General features: G+C 41.9%; 1 pseudogene; it reads right to left on the bottom strand.

Annotated features, from left to right (window-relative positions):
• Nucleotides 1–3,974: 3,974 nt before the first annotated feature.
• Nucleotides 3,975–7,607, bottom strand: LOC128314504 (nuclear cap-binding protein subunit 2-like; annotated as a pseudogene).
• Between the last annotated feature and the right edge of the window lie 6,566 nt (nt 7,608–14,173).

Below are 14,173 nucleotides of genomic sequence, written 5' to 3'. Positions count from 1 at the left end.
GCCCGACACGGGGCTCGAACTCACAAACTGCGAGATCCTGACCAGAGCCAAAGTCGGACACTCAACCAACTGAGCCAACCAGGCACCCCTGAGCCCAAGTTCTAATTCCCTCCCAGAGTCACCAGTGATATTGAGGAACCTATAACCCCCAAGAAGATTTTGTCTGTGGAGCACATTTAAAGGGTCTACACTGGGAGCCACCAAGTCCTGATGTCTGCAAAGCTGAGCCTCTGCTGAGCTGTAGCTGAGAGACACAGGGACAAGAGAACTTGAGTTTACTTAGCTGCTACCACACGAGCATGAAAAGTCACCTTTCCTGTTTCTGGAAGTTCTCCTCGTTCTACCTACCCAGCCCGGTGCCTGCCAACGTACACAGATGCTTCAAAGGAATGACTGAGCCTTCTTTTATGCAGGGGTGTTGACTGGTACAAACATGTATATCTAGTTGGGTCACTAGATGCTTGGTTTTCTTCATTCAGGCTTAAAGCACTTATTCATCTAGAAGCCTGAAAATCTATCACCACACCACTTGTGGTCTGCTGGCTCTGCCACCATCTCCAATAGTCTTCAACCTTTGGAGGCCATGAGAATCACTTGGGGTGACAGTCAAAGATGCAGATTCCTTGGCCCTGAGCTCAGTTGAGACTTTGTCCTGGTGCACCATGGGCAACACTGGAGAATCCCTGCTCCAGGGTGCTAAGTCCAAGTTCCCTATCCTCCAGAGTCATTAATTTCTGCCCCTCCATAGCCTTTGGATTTTTTTTTAATGTTTATATTTATTTTATTTTTGAGGCAGAGAGAGACAAAGCATGAGCAGGGGAGGGGCAAAGAGAGAGGGAGACACAGAATCCGAAGCAGGCTCCAGGTTCCAAGCTATCAGCACAGAGCCCAATGCAGGGCTGGGACCCACGAACCATGAGATCACGACCTGAGCCGAAGTCAGATGCCTAACTGACTGAGCCACCCAGATGCCCCCATAGCCTTTGGATTCTTAAATTCCCTTCAGAGGTAGGTTCATCCTTTTTGCTTCAGGCATATTGTGGCTTTAAGAGTCGCCTATTTACCAGCGTAGTCAGGTTCCTCTTTTTTAGTTTCTCTGACTCCATTTTTCCCCCCTAAAACTCTCTCCTCATTCCTCATAATTCTGCCCTTCCTCCTGCTTCATCTCTCTACTTAACCTTCTGGAAAAAATTAACCTTGGTAATAGTCCCTTTTATACAGACCGCAAAACACAACAAAACACACTTACATTTTAAGGGAAACTTCTCTTTACTATCATTAAAATGTTTGAAATACCAAAGACTCCATCTTTATATGATTAACAGAAGAACCTCAGACCTGTGCGCATGGAAGGAGCAGTGACAAACTTAACCTACCTTAATTTTTTTTTTAATTTTTTTTAACGTTTATTTATTTTTGAGACAGAGAGAGACAGAGCATGAATGGGAGAGGGTCACAGAGAGAGGGAGACACAGAATCCGAAACAGGCTCCAGGCTCTGAGCAGTCAACACAGAGCCCGACGCGGGGCTCGAACTCACGGACCGTGAGATCGTGACCTGAGCTGAAGTCGGACGCTTAACCGACTGAGCCACCCAGGCGCCCCAACTTAACCTACCTTAAAATTGTTGCTGTGGCCAAATCATGTTCCCCGTAAACAGGGAGCCACTCTCAAGCTGCTTTCACTGTGAGATCGAGGACCTAAAGCCGTCTCACCGTTCCTAGTCACCATTACAATGAAAAGATGCTACTTTAATAAGAGACTCTTAAAAAATGAGAACAAAGTGAGGGCTGATGGGGGATGGGAGGGAGGGGAGGGTGGGTGATGCGTATTGAAGAGGGCACCTTTTGGGATGAGCATTGGGTGTTGTATGGAAACCAATTTGACAATAAGTTTCATATATTTAAAAAAAAAAAGAAAAGAAAAGATGCTACTTTAACAGTTTAATAGTACCTACATTCCTTATTTTAAATGAAAAAATAAAATGCTTTGAAGATTTATATTTACTAAATGGGTGGGAAAAATAAGTGCTTCAAATATTGCAGGAACAAAAGAATCATTTTTTTTAGGCATAAAATTGGAAGTTTTAGATTCAAATTACTTTTTACTCATTCAAATCCTTTTGGTGAGGTCTCAAATCTTTAAAGGAAAGGACAGCTAGCTGAATTAAGAATTGAACTGCTTAAAACTTGATGAGACAGATACTGAATTGTATCTAAATCATGTAATGGTTTCGTGTTTAATGTATCTTCTGTAAATGTGGTGTTGGGTAATATTGCTTAAATTCTGCTTTTTTAATAAAGAGCTAAACTTTTATAGAAAGGAGGAAGAAAAGCAATGGATTTAATCTCTACTCCAGAGAAGTCAGAGCCCCCAAACCAATGCGGTATGACTGCCACCTAGTGGCAGTATATCCTCATCACAGAAGCCGTGCCTCCTGGAAGTAGGGGAGAGGGCTACATACAGCAGGTGCCCTGACTGCAGAGCTCGTTTACTAGCTGGTGGTGATTTAGTAATCACCACCAGGTGACTGCAGTAGAGTTTTATTTTCCACCATGTCAACTTTCATCGCTTCTAAAGCTATTTTAAGAAATATTTACTTGTTAACATAGTTTCAAAGACAGTTATACAAGGACATGTAAATCATGGTTTTCATTCTCCGGGAGTTTATCTTTATTTCACTCAGGCTCCAAATGGACAAATAATATATATTTGAGGTTCAAGTTTCCTATCAATTTAATTCTATCTTAGAAAACACTTTGTGATTTAAAAAAAGCACTAAGTTTTGCTGATTTTTGTATCTTTGGCATCAGTAAGGGAAAGAACAGTGGGGCTAAATAGGATTCACCCAGTTCAAACACTGACCAGCTGTGGTACCTTAGGCAAATATTTTATTATTTTCCAACTCATTTGTTCAACCTGTTAAACAGAAGAGCTGGAATAGATGGTCTCTAAGATGATCTCCATGAAAAGTTCCAAGACTTCGCCTGTTTCTTAATTTCTACCCCACTGTGGACCAAAACATTTTTAAACTTTAGCTGAGTGGCTCCATTCACCCTGTTCCAGCCCTCCCACCCCACATGATTATGGGCGATTTCAAGACTGACCCAATTTTCATAACCTGATTCTATCCTGGAGCCTTCTGGGAAACTGGAGTGTCTCCGAAATAGCTCAACTGAGTTGGTCAAGCAATTTTTGCTGCTTGCCATTTGCACCTGTGGGTTAGTAAAGCAGTCTTTTCAAATGAAGTTGGCAAAGAAGGCATAAAGGATTTGAATAAAGCCCACAAGGTTCAAAAGTGTGTAACCCGACATAGTTTCATTTTGTTGAGTTAGCAGCTATTTTTGCAAACTTAAAAACAAAAGCTGGTGTGTTCGAGGTTTCATTTCAGTCCATGCTTTCATTATTCAGAAATCAGTGCCAAGACGATTAAGCATGACCTTTCCATACAGATGGTGCCTCCCTTTGCTGGCACAAACAGCACCTGTCACACTCAACCTCAAATGCAGATGTTTGCATATTTTTAAGATACAGTGTCTTAAAATGGTAAAATGAGTGCTGACGTAAAGGCTTTGCGGAAGGGCACATAATATCGCTTAATCTGTTTGAATTACTTGATAAGAAAGCCATATTGCAGTTCTAGGAAATTAGGAGACATGTAAAACAAAGCACTCTTCTTAAGCCACATGTCCACGTGCTTTCTTAAAATTATTTGAAATAATGTACAAATACTGTTGATTCACTGTGATAAGAGGTGTTTTGTGAAACGTACATGATCCCCCAACTTCAACACAAAGTATAACGTGTGCTCCGCATGTGCAGAAAAGCTTCAGCAATCCTGCATGATTGTTTCCAAAAAGTCACAGTACCTCCAAGTTAAAAGGAAGCTTACAAGTCATTTCCTCCCCATATAAGAATCCCTTCACTAGTAGCTACAAAGGCAAGGGAGAGAAAGGGCTGGGAGCAATCTAACCCCAAGAATAGCCTATAAAATTGAAAAAAAAAAAAAAAAGAATCAACTTGAGGAGAAGTCAGTCTGTTTTTATTATCACCAGCGACCAGCGGTTCCAAACAATGTCAATGATAAAATACTCATCCAGGCAGGAGCAGACCGCCTTCACTTCACCCTGCCCCACCCCACCAACTCCCATGCTTTCTACAGGACCTGGCCTCTGATGTAATATTACATGACTTACAGCATACACCTTTTTTTTTTTTTAATAAATCTTCTTTTTATCTCCTAACTATCAAAGTGATATTTTATAACTACAAAAACAATATAAACAAGCATTTCAAAACTTGTGCATGATTTCATTATGCCGTGCTGCTTCCAGCCTACCAAAGCGTGTTTCCCGTCTGTCCCCCTCTTACCATTTTTTTCTTTACATGATTCAGATCATTTGTATATCCATACTAAAGACTGTCAATCACATTTTTAAAGGCTGCATAATAATTCACCATAGAGGGCTGTGCCAAACATTTTTTAACTATTCTGTTAGTGTTACGCATTTAAGCTGTTTCCTGCCTGTCACTCTTATAAGATAATGTCATGGTAAAGATTACCATAATATTACTGCATTTGTCTAAGTATAGTGGTTAATATTCCTGGAAGTGGAATTACTGGATCAAAGATTAAGCACTTCTTACGAAAATCTTAGAAATTATACTGCTAAATGGCTAGTTTGCATACCAACAGCAGTGCATGAAAACGCTGATCACACTAGATCTCACTGACAGCCAGCATTATCAGCTGGTTGGGTTAGAGAAAGAGGGGGCTGTTTGTTTATTTTCATTTGTTTGCGAATTTGATAAGCAAAAATGTATCCCATTGCTAATACAACTTATACTCCTTTAATTACAAGTAGGATTTTGCATTTGCATTTTCTCATTTATGAATTCCTCTTCAAGCCCTTTGCTTGTACAGATAGCCAGGCTTTGGAACTTATTTTTTATTAAAAAATGCACAAAGAAGCACAATTTTTTATAAGCTTGCCTGCCCGGGCAAGTCTCATACTGAAAAGTTTTTCTGCTGCCATGTAACCTTGACCCCACCCACCAAGTGCTGCCTTTTGGAGGCACACGCACACTAAAAAGGCATCCTTTCCTTTCTACGGCCCTCTACATCCTTACAGATAACCATCACAGTCTCCTCTGTGTTTTTCTTCCCAGACTGACCAACTGTTTCATCATCCTATTTGGTCACATTTTAGTTTATTGGAGTCCACTGGAGTGGTGGACAGAAAAGAATACAGGAATCAAGCTGTGGTTTCACCAGGAGGATGGGGCAGGACTTTGACCTCCACTGAATATGGTGCTGTCTCTGTTAGTGTTGCTTAAAGCATCCTTAATCCTTTATCTATCATCTGTCTATCATCTACCTATCTATCTATCTACTTTCCTGCACGATTTCATGGATGTTTCACAACAAGTAAGAAAGCTACCGAAACTCCCAATCTTTTTTTAAATGACTTTTCTCAAGCCAGGTCTCTTTATTCTGTGCTCAAAAGATTGATTTGAAGACCCTAAAAGCAGATCTTTACATTCATGAGCGGGGTGGCAGATACACTAGCAAAGCAAAAAGCAAAAACAAAAAAACAAAAAAACAAAAAAAAGCACTCTCCTCTATTTGGCACACAGCTAGATTTCAATTCCAGGCTCTGCTGCAGCTGGGTAGAGCCACAGGATAAGTCACCTTCAGTGGAATAGGAGAGGTTATATGTATCTGTTATTGGTCCAACCCCTAAAAGGCTCCCTCAACTGCTCCTCCATGTTGACCGGATTTGGGAAACTGAGAACAACTTTGAAATCCATGTGTTAAAGACAGCACAATGACTGATGTCCTGGTATGTAAATGACTGTGAGGTGGGGGAGGGGGGTTGCCCCCGCTGACTTGAATACCCTCACTGGACAGTTACCTGAATAAGAACTAAACTTCCTATGTGCCGAAGTATTAAATGTTGAGTCCACTGGAAGTAGTTATTTAGCATACCCTAACACAGGAGAAAGCAAGCTACAGAGGAAAGAACACAGAATGAGAATAGCATGCGTCTCTCCCATTCCTGACCTCTGCTCCCCTTTTATCACAGGAGCTGGGAGCCCACAAACTGCATCTCATTGATTCCCTTGCCAGCTGTCTTTTAGAAAGAATCTGTCTCTTGGGAGACTAGAGAAAGGAAGAAATCTTTTTTTGTTTTTTAGCTTTCTGCTTTAGGCAGTACAGCCAGCAGCGGTGGTGGCATTTGCGAGCCTCGGAAGCAATAGAGCCAGTTTTCAGCTGCATCAACAGAGGTGTGTCCCCCCCCCAGGGTCCTGGAGACCAGCAGTGGCAGTCTCCCTCCCATGCTCAGCAATGCAGACTTGTGTGCCCGGATCATCAAAGGAAGTCACAGCTTCATGATCTCCTCTTATTCTTCCAACCTCTTTGTAGCCAGTTCCCTGCATTATATCCCTTCCTGGATGAAATATCCAGAATGTTTTCTTTTTTTCTCACCTGGACACTGACAATACACACAAATTCTGTTTCTGGAGCTGTGTTCTAGAATCCACGTTCCTGGAGCATGCACTTTGTTGTTTCTGAGCCCCAACTTTCTCATATGTTAAAAAAAAAATAGCAAGAATGATGAAAACTGCTCTGCCTAATTAACATAACATTCATGATATCTAAAAGAAAGTGATTATGGAAACTCATTGTAATTTATACATACATTATTTTTTTTTCAGTTGTCACACTTCTAATTAATTTAGGGCAAAGCTGTACAACGTAGCAAAGCCCCATTAATTACATTTTATCTCCTACAAACTTAAAAAATTTTAAGTAATAATTCCAGGCCCCAAGGTAGACCATGAACCTACTACCCATTAAAAAAAAAAAATTTCCACCTTCCTAAAAGAAGTGTGATGTTTTGGGCGGACAGATCAACATCTTAGATAAAATTTGTTGCCGTGAAACATAAATTCTGACCTGGTAACCTGACAGAGCGCCAGGATTCTAACACTACAGAATTCAAGGCATTCTTTTGAATACTGTACTTTAGTAGTTTTCAAAGGAAAGTCAGGAAAAGACTTCCAGCTCAGTGAAGACCTTGATCAAAGCATGGTACAAGAGAGCAGGTGTGCAGACCTTGGGAAACGCGTGGCAAATTCAGCGGGCCATGGGAGTGCGTTTCCACGACGGGGCTCTCAACACTCACTGCTTCGGAGCCAGTTTTCCATAGCCTGCTCTCCCAGCGCCCCAGTCCTGCCGTTACACATCTGGTACCTGGCCCCCAGAACAACCACGGCCATACTGCCTGCCCTCCTTAAAGCCTGCGTCCCAGTCTTTGGGAATGATCTGCTCGTCCTGATGGGTTCCGTTCATATACCTCATGGCATTTCTGCCTCTGCTCTTGAATAGTATTCCACAAGGCAGAACCCACATGCTGTCTTCTTCAGCTTATCCAGGCCCATAGTGGTTTTCTTCATGTCACTTTTGCGGAAAAGTTCACAGATTTGTTCTTCAGTTGAGTAATAGGAAAGACTGCCAACATACAACTTACGGCTCTTCTTCGGTCATTTTTCCTGTTCTTCATTGTCACCTCGGAAGTTTTCCTGTTCTTCAACGTCACCCCGAAAGGGTGGGTCCCGGTACTGGCTCAGCTCCACGTAGGAGTCGCTGCTCAGCGCCTTCAGAAGGCCATGGACGCAGTGCAGAGAGGAAGACAAAGACGCCGCCACTCTGGGAACAATGAAGCCCGGCGACCCATTATTAGTATTATTGGTATTATTATTTTAATGCAACCTGATTAAGCTTCCTCTTGTTGGTCGTATCTTTCTCTTTCTAGAATTTCAGGAGCCTCTCGAGTATTTCTAAATCTTGATCCAGTTATAATATATTAGTTATTTCATCCTCTGAAAAAGACTAATATAACCTGCTGCCAACAGGAAGAAAGCTGATCTTCTATAACCACTGAGGTGATTGTATTTCTTATTCCAGGGCAAAGCTTCAGTTGTTTCAACATTGCCTCTTGGCAAATGTCATCAAAGAAACCGTGAGCCTGGCTTCCTGTACATATGCAGAACTGATTAAATGCCAGAGATGGGCTTGGGCACAGAATACATGGTAGACACAGAAGAAGGGTGCCTCAGTATCCCAGGTGAATGTTCCTTGACTTCCACTCACTTTGCTTAGGCTCCTCTTAGAAGAAGCAGGACCTCAGCCCTTTATCACTCACAGCTTCCTGTTATTTCTGGGAGTTCCCAGAAACCACCTCATGTGTGCTGAAGACCAAGTCCCCTCCTGTTCTCTTGCTCTATCTTTTGTACCAAGGGTCCCGCAAAGACCATTTAGCCATGTCCTCCATGAGGCTGCCCTGTGCAGTGTACATGGCTCCCCCATGCTCCCCTGGCTCTGTGGAGGCAGTTCAGTAAAGTGTACAGAAGCAGGAAAGGGCTGGCTTTTGATCCCACTACTGCTCTCCTCAGTAGGGGACTTTATATAGCTGCCTTTAATGGATTTATGACATCATCGTTTTTATGATGTTCTTGGAGTAAGAAAAAATTGTGCTTGAGGTAGACCAGGGAGAGTGACAGGATCACATTGCAGAAGATCGTGTTGGGTAAGAGATATTTTCTTGCACCATGCACAAAAATAAATTCAAAGTGGATGAAAGACCTAAATGTGAAACAGGAAACCATCAAAATCCTAGAGGAGAACACAGGCAGGAACCTCAGTGACCTCAGGCATAGCTTCTTACTAGACCCATCACCAGAAACAAGGGAAACAAAAACAAACATGAACTATTGGGACCTCATCAAGATTAAAAGTGTCTGCACCATGAAGGAAACAATCAACAGAACTAAAAGGCAGCCCATGAAGTGGGAGAAGACATTTGCAAATGACATATCTGGTAAAGGGTTAGTAGCCAAAATCTATAAAAAACTTATCAAACTAAACACCCGAAAACAATCCAATTAAGGAATGGGCAGAAGACACGAATAGACATTTTCCAAAAAAAACATTCAGATGCCTAACAGACACATGAAAAGATGCTCGTTCATCATCAGGGAAATGCAATCAAAACCACAATGAGATACGACCTCATACCTCTCAGAATGGCTAAAATTAACAACACAAGAAACAACAGATGTTGACAAGGAAGTGGAGAAAGGGGAACCCTCTTGCACTGTCAGTGGGAATGCAAACTGGTGCAGCTACTCTGAAAACAGTATAGAGGGTCCTCAAAAAGTTAAAAATAGAACTACCCTATGACCCAGAAATTGCACTACTAGACACTTACCCAAAGGATACAAAAATAAAGATTTGAAGAGGTATGTGCACTCCTATGTTTATAAAACATTGTCAACAATAGCCAAACTATGGGAAGAGCCCAAATATCCATTGACGGATGAATGGATAAAGAAGATGTGGTATACACACACACACACACACACACACACACACACACACACACACAATGGAGTATTACTCAGCCATCAAAAAGAATGAAATCTTGCCATTTGCAACAACATGGATGGAGCTAGAGTGTATTACACTAAATGAAGTAAGTCGGTCAGAGAAAGAAAAATACCGTATGATTTTACTCCTATGTGGAATTTAAGAAACAAAACAGACAAATATAAAGGGGGGGAGAGAAAAAAGAGAGGGAAACCAACCATCGGAGACTCTTAATGAATAGAGAACAAACTGAGGGTTGATGGAGGGAGGTGGGTGGGGATGGGCTAGATGGATGACAGATATTAAGGAAGTCACTTGTGATGAGCACTGGGTGTTGTATGTAAGTGATGAATCACTGAATTCTACTTCTGAAACCAATATTTCCCTGTAAGTTAACTAACTAGAATTTAAATAAAAATTTGAAAAAGAGAAAAAAATGTTGGGTAAGAGATAGAAATATATATAACATATAACTTTATAGATCATATAATTGATTTGTCACAGAAGTAAGCAAAAATTCTATGTAATCAATCAGGTAGAGCTAAACAGAAGTGGTATCCAAAATATATAGATTGCAAATGAATACAAGGAATCTTTTGGGGTGTTGAAAACATGCCAAAATTGAATTGTGATGACAGCCACGCAATTCTTTAAATTTACTAAAAATTGCTAAATTGTATTGCTAAATTGTGCTAGAACAGAGTCCCAGAGGTGCCCTTCATTTGTTGGGTGGTGGGAAGGTCTCAGGCATCTGGGAACAGGGGTGGCCAAGAGGACTGGAGGACAATCAGGGGTTCAGGGCAGTGGCTATTTATAAACTCGGATGGAAGTACTTCAGTATGTTAACAACCAACATTAAGTGTTTTGACAAACAATATGGCAGAGTATGGAAATTGGAAAGACAGGCCAGGGGCAGGAGGAGAAGCATTTGAATATGGTGGCTAAGGAAGCTCCTTCTGAGAAGGTGACCTTTGAACAAAACACCTGAGTGAAGTGCAAGAGGAAACCACATGAGATCTAGAGGGAGAGAAAATCAGGAAAAGGGAAAAACTGGTATAAGGCCCTGAAGCAAAAATGAGCAGGTTCAAGGAGAAGCAAGAAGGATCGGAAAGCTAGGTTGAAGAGAGTGAGTAAAGTGCCAAATGTGTATGGTGTATAATCTGGGGGATACCCTGTCCCTGCTCCAATAACACAGCAGCTGAAAATATGGGTAGGAATGGAGATAAAGTCCACAGCACCCATCAACTTGATCTTGGCATGCTCTTCCTATGGCCCTGATGGAGCCTGTGACTTTTGCTGTACTGTGGATTACAGTGGGTGAGGGGCACATACGGCCCTTAAGAAGTTGTGAAAGAATGGAGCTTATCCTGAGTGACATATGGCTGTGTGATTCTTAAGGAGTCTCAGTGCAAGACAAGGATTTCCCACCACTGCAGGGGAGTCTTGATTCTCCACCTTCCCTGAGATGGGTTTTGTCAACTGCACACTGCTATACTACTTCTATAGAACTTTCAAACACTGGAAGATGATATGAAGGAATTAAACCACATCACTGGCTTGGTGAAAGGAACAAATATTTCACATTAGATAAAGAGGGAATGGAGTTCAAGATTAACTACTGAAAATGAAAAGTGAGAAAATGATAGAGAAGAGGGTAAATAAGAAAGAGGAACAGGGAAAGTTTGGGAAGGTTGAAGTAAATTTTACACCCTGAAGTTGGTGAGTTATACCCATATCCAGACAGCCTCCTTATTCAACAAAGAAGCTAGGACTGCTTATGGAGATGAGACAAAAATGAAATAAAGTCTCAATTCAAGACAACCCAGTTACCTTAGCCTTTGATACTGGATTAAGTGATCATATAATTGTGGCAGAAAACACAGAGGTGGTGGCTTCAAGCCAAACCAAACTGGCATTTTTTTAGTGTATTTATGTATTTTGAGAGAGAAAGAGAGTGCATGATTGGGGGGAGGAATGGAGAGAGAGAGAGAGAGAGAGAGGGAGAATCCAAGCAGGCTCTACACTATCAGCACAGAGCCCAATGTGGGGCTCAAACCCACGACCCTTAGTTCATGACCTGAGCCAAAAGCAAGAGTTGGATGCTTAACCAACTGAGCCACCCAGGCGCCCCTAAATTGGCATATTTTTAAAAGCAATATGGCAGCTCGGAGCCCACCAGAGAATTAAGAGGAGAGATGGAAGCCTTTCCTTTGGAGCTTTCCTTTGGAGAGCTGGCCTGCAGCTAAAAAACATGGTCAGTTCTTTCTTTCTCTGCTGTTTCTGTGCCCTAATTTACTATGAAATCATGATTCTTTTTCTTTTTCATGGGTTGGGAGAGCAGACAGTGGAAAACAAAGTTAGGCTTCCTCTACCCCAAGTTATGGTAACCTCAGTACGTGATACTCCCAAGCCATGGTTTCCCTTTCCAGAATGTATCCTTTATTTCCCACCAACATAAACAATGGAGAGGAGGAGATCATGCTTATTTAATAACAGTTAACCAAGGAAGCTGAAAGATGGTTCTTTCTGTGAAGAGAATAAATAGAATTGCCATTTCCAGGTAACCAGGTGAAAAGCAGACATTGTGATAGTTAAGCTTCAGAAATACATTAGGAAAAGATCAAAAAGGATTTTTTAGAGGAGTCTCAAATGTTAGAAGCCCATTCTCCTAATAAGGAAATTCAACTCTGGACACAATAGCTCTCAATGATTTGGATATGATAGTCATTCCAATAGAGGCCCAAGATTTCTTTTTTTTTTAAGTGTTTACTTATTTTTGAGAGAAAGAGAGTGTGAGCGGGAAGGGGGAGAGAAAGGGGGACAGAGATTTTGAAGCAGGATCTGCACTGACAGCACTGAGCCAGATGCGGGGCTCGAACTCACATACTGTGAGATCATGACCTGAGCCAAAGTCAGACAGACGCTCAACTGACTGAGGCACCAAGGTGCCCCAAAGGCTCAAAATGTCTTGATAAATAAAATTGTTTCCAACAAAGCATAAGATGTTCTAGAATTGTTAAAACAACTTGATAGTTTGTATCCATTTCTGTGTTCAAAACCTGTATGGAAAGAATTCAGTGCCTTGAACCAGCACCATTGAAATAAGTAAAAAGTCATTTGCAACTATGTGGATGGACCTCAAGGGTATTATGCTAAGCAAAATGAGTCAGTCAGAGAAAGACAAATATCATATGACTTCACTCATGTGAGAAATTTAAGATACAAAACAGATGAACATAAGGGAAGGGAAGCAAAAATAATATAAAAACAGGGAGGGGGACAAAACAGAAGAGACTCATAAATATGGAGAACAGACAGAGGGTTACGGGAGGGGTTGTGGGAGGGGGGATGAGCTAAATGGGTAAGAGGCATTAAGGAATCTACTCCTGAAATCATTGTTGCACTATATGCTAACTAACTTGGATGTAAATTTAAGAAAATAAATAAATCAATAAGAAATAAGTAAAAAGTAAATTATGTGATATGAGGCAAGAACTGCAGTTTCTTTAATTTAAAAATGAATACATAATACCTAAAAAATCGAACTTAAAATATATTATGAAATATTTGTTATGAATACCCAGAATTTTGCTGAAACCATCTGGTAATGCTCTAGCAACTGGTGCCACTGTAATCCTGAATGTGTGGAGAGTGGAGCAGGGGGCCAGTGGGGAAGGGTGGGAGCCTGGGGAAAATGCAATAAGTGACAGAAACAACGACTTCAAAGGAGAGGGTCACAGGAGCGCCTGGGTGGCTCTGTCGGTTAAGTGTGGACTCTTGATTTTTGCTCAGGGCATGATCGCATGGTGCGTGAGACTGAACCCCACATTGGGCTCCTCGCTGAGCATGGAGACTGAGACTATCTCTCTCCTTTTACTCTGCCCCTCCCCCACTCGTGCTCGCGCTCACTTTCTCTCTCAAAATAAATAACTAAATATTAAAGAAATATTTTTTAAAAAACGAGAGGGTCACAGGGGCGCCTGGGTGGCTCGACTTCAGCTCAGGGCATGGTCTCGCGGTCCGTGAGTTCGAGCCCCGCGTCCAGCTCTGTGCTGGCAGCTCGGAGCCTGGAGCCTGCTTCAGATTCTGTGTCTCCTCTCTCTGACCCTCCCCCGTTCACGCTCTTTCTCTGTCTCAAATATAAACATTAAAAAAAAAAAGGAGAGGGTCACAGATGGGATAGCAGAATGAGAAAAGGAGAAGGGCAGGAAGATTGAAAGGGAAGAGGGTGATCTTAGTAAATTTTTGCTACTTTCCTGAAAAAAAAAAAGGGGGGGAGGGAGAGGTTAAGTAAAAAAAAAAGCAAAACAAAATTTGCTGAAATGGGAACAAAATAGCAACTGAAACACTGAACAAAAAGCTGTAGAAAGAGAACAGGAAATCTCAGCCCAGCTGCCCCTTATCTCTGCCTTGTGTACGTGCATCACCTCCCAGGCCAGGACTGGCATCTGCTGCAAGTGGACCCAGTGCTCCCCTCTGGGCAAGCTGTAGCAAAAAGAATTTTAAATGTTCACGTGCAATCAGTATGCTGTGCGTTAGCAGAGCTTAGTCTCCCCCAGGCTGTCTTTAGACAGGCAGGAATTTCTCCCACGCACTCAGAGTAAGCCCGGGCCTTGCAAATCACTGACAGACGGAGGTAGTAGGGAAGAACTTTAAGGAGAGATGAAATGATGCCACGGGCAGATCCTCCCCTTTAGGAACAGCTCTGCTGTCTTGGTATCCTATACGGCAGTCTCCTCAA

Source organism: Acinonyx jubatus, chromosome B1 (genome assembly GCF_027475565.1).
Source record: "Acinonyx jubatus isolate Ajub_Pintada_27869175 chromosome B1, VMU_Ajub_asm_v1.0, whole genome shotgun sequence".
Lineage (NCBI taxonomy): Eukaryota > Metazoa > Chordata > Mammalia > Carnivora > Felidae > Acinonyx > Acinonyx jubatus.
This window is presented reverse-complemented; position numbering and strand designations above follow the sequence as displayed.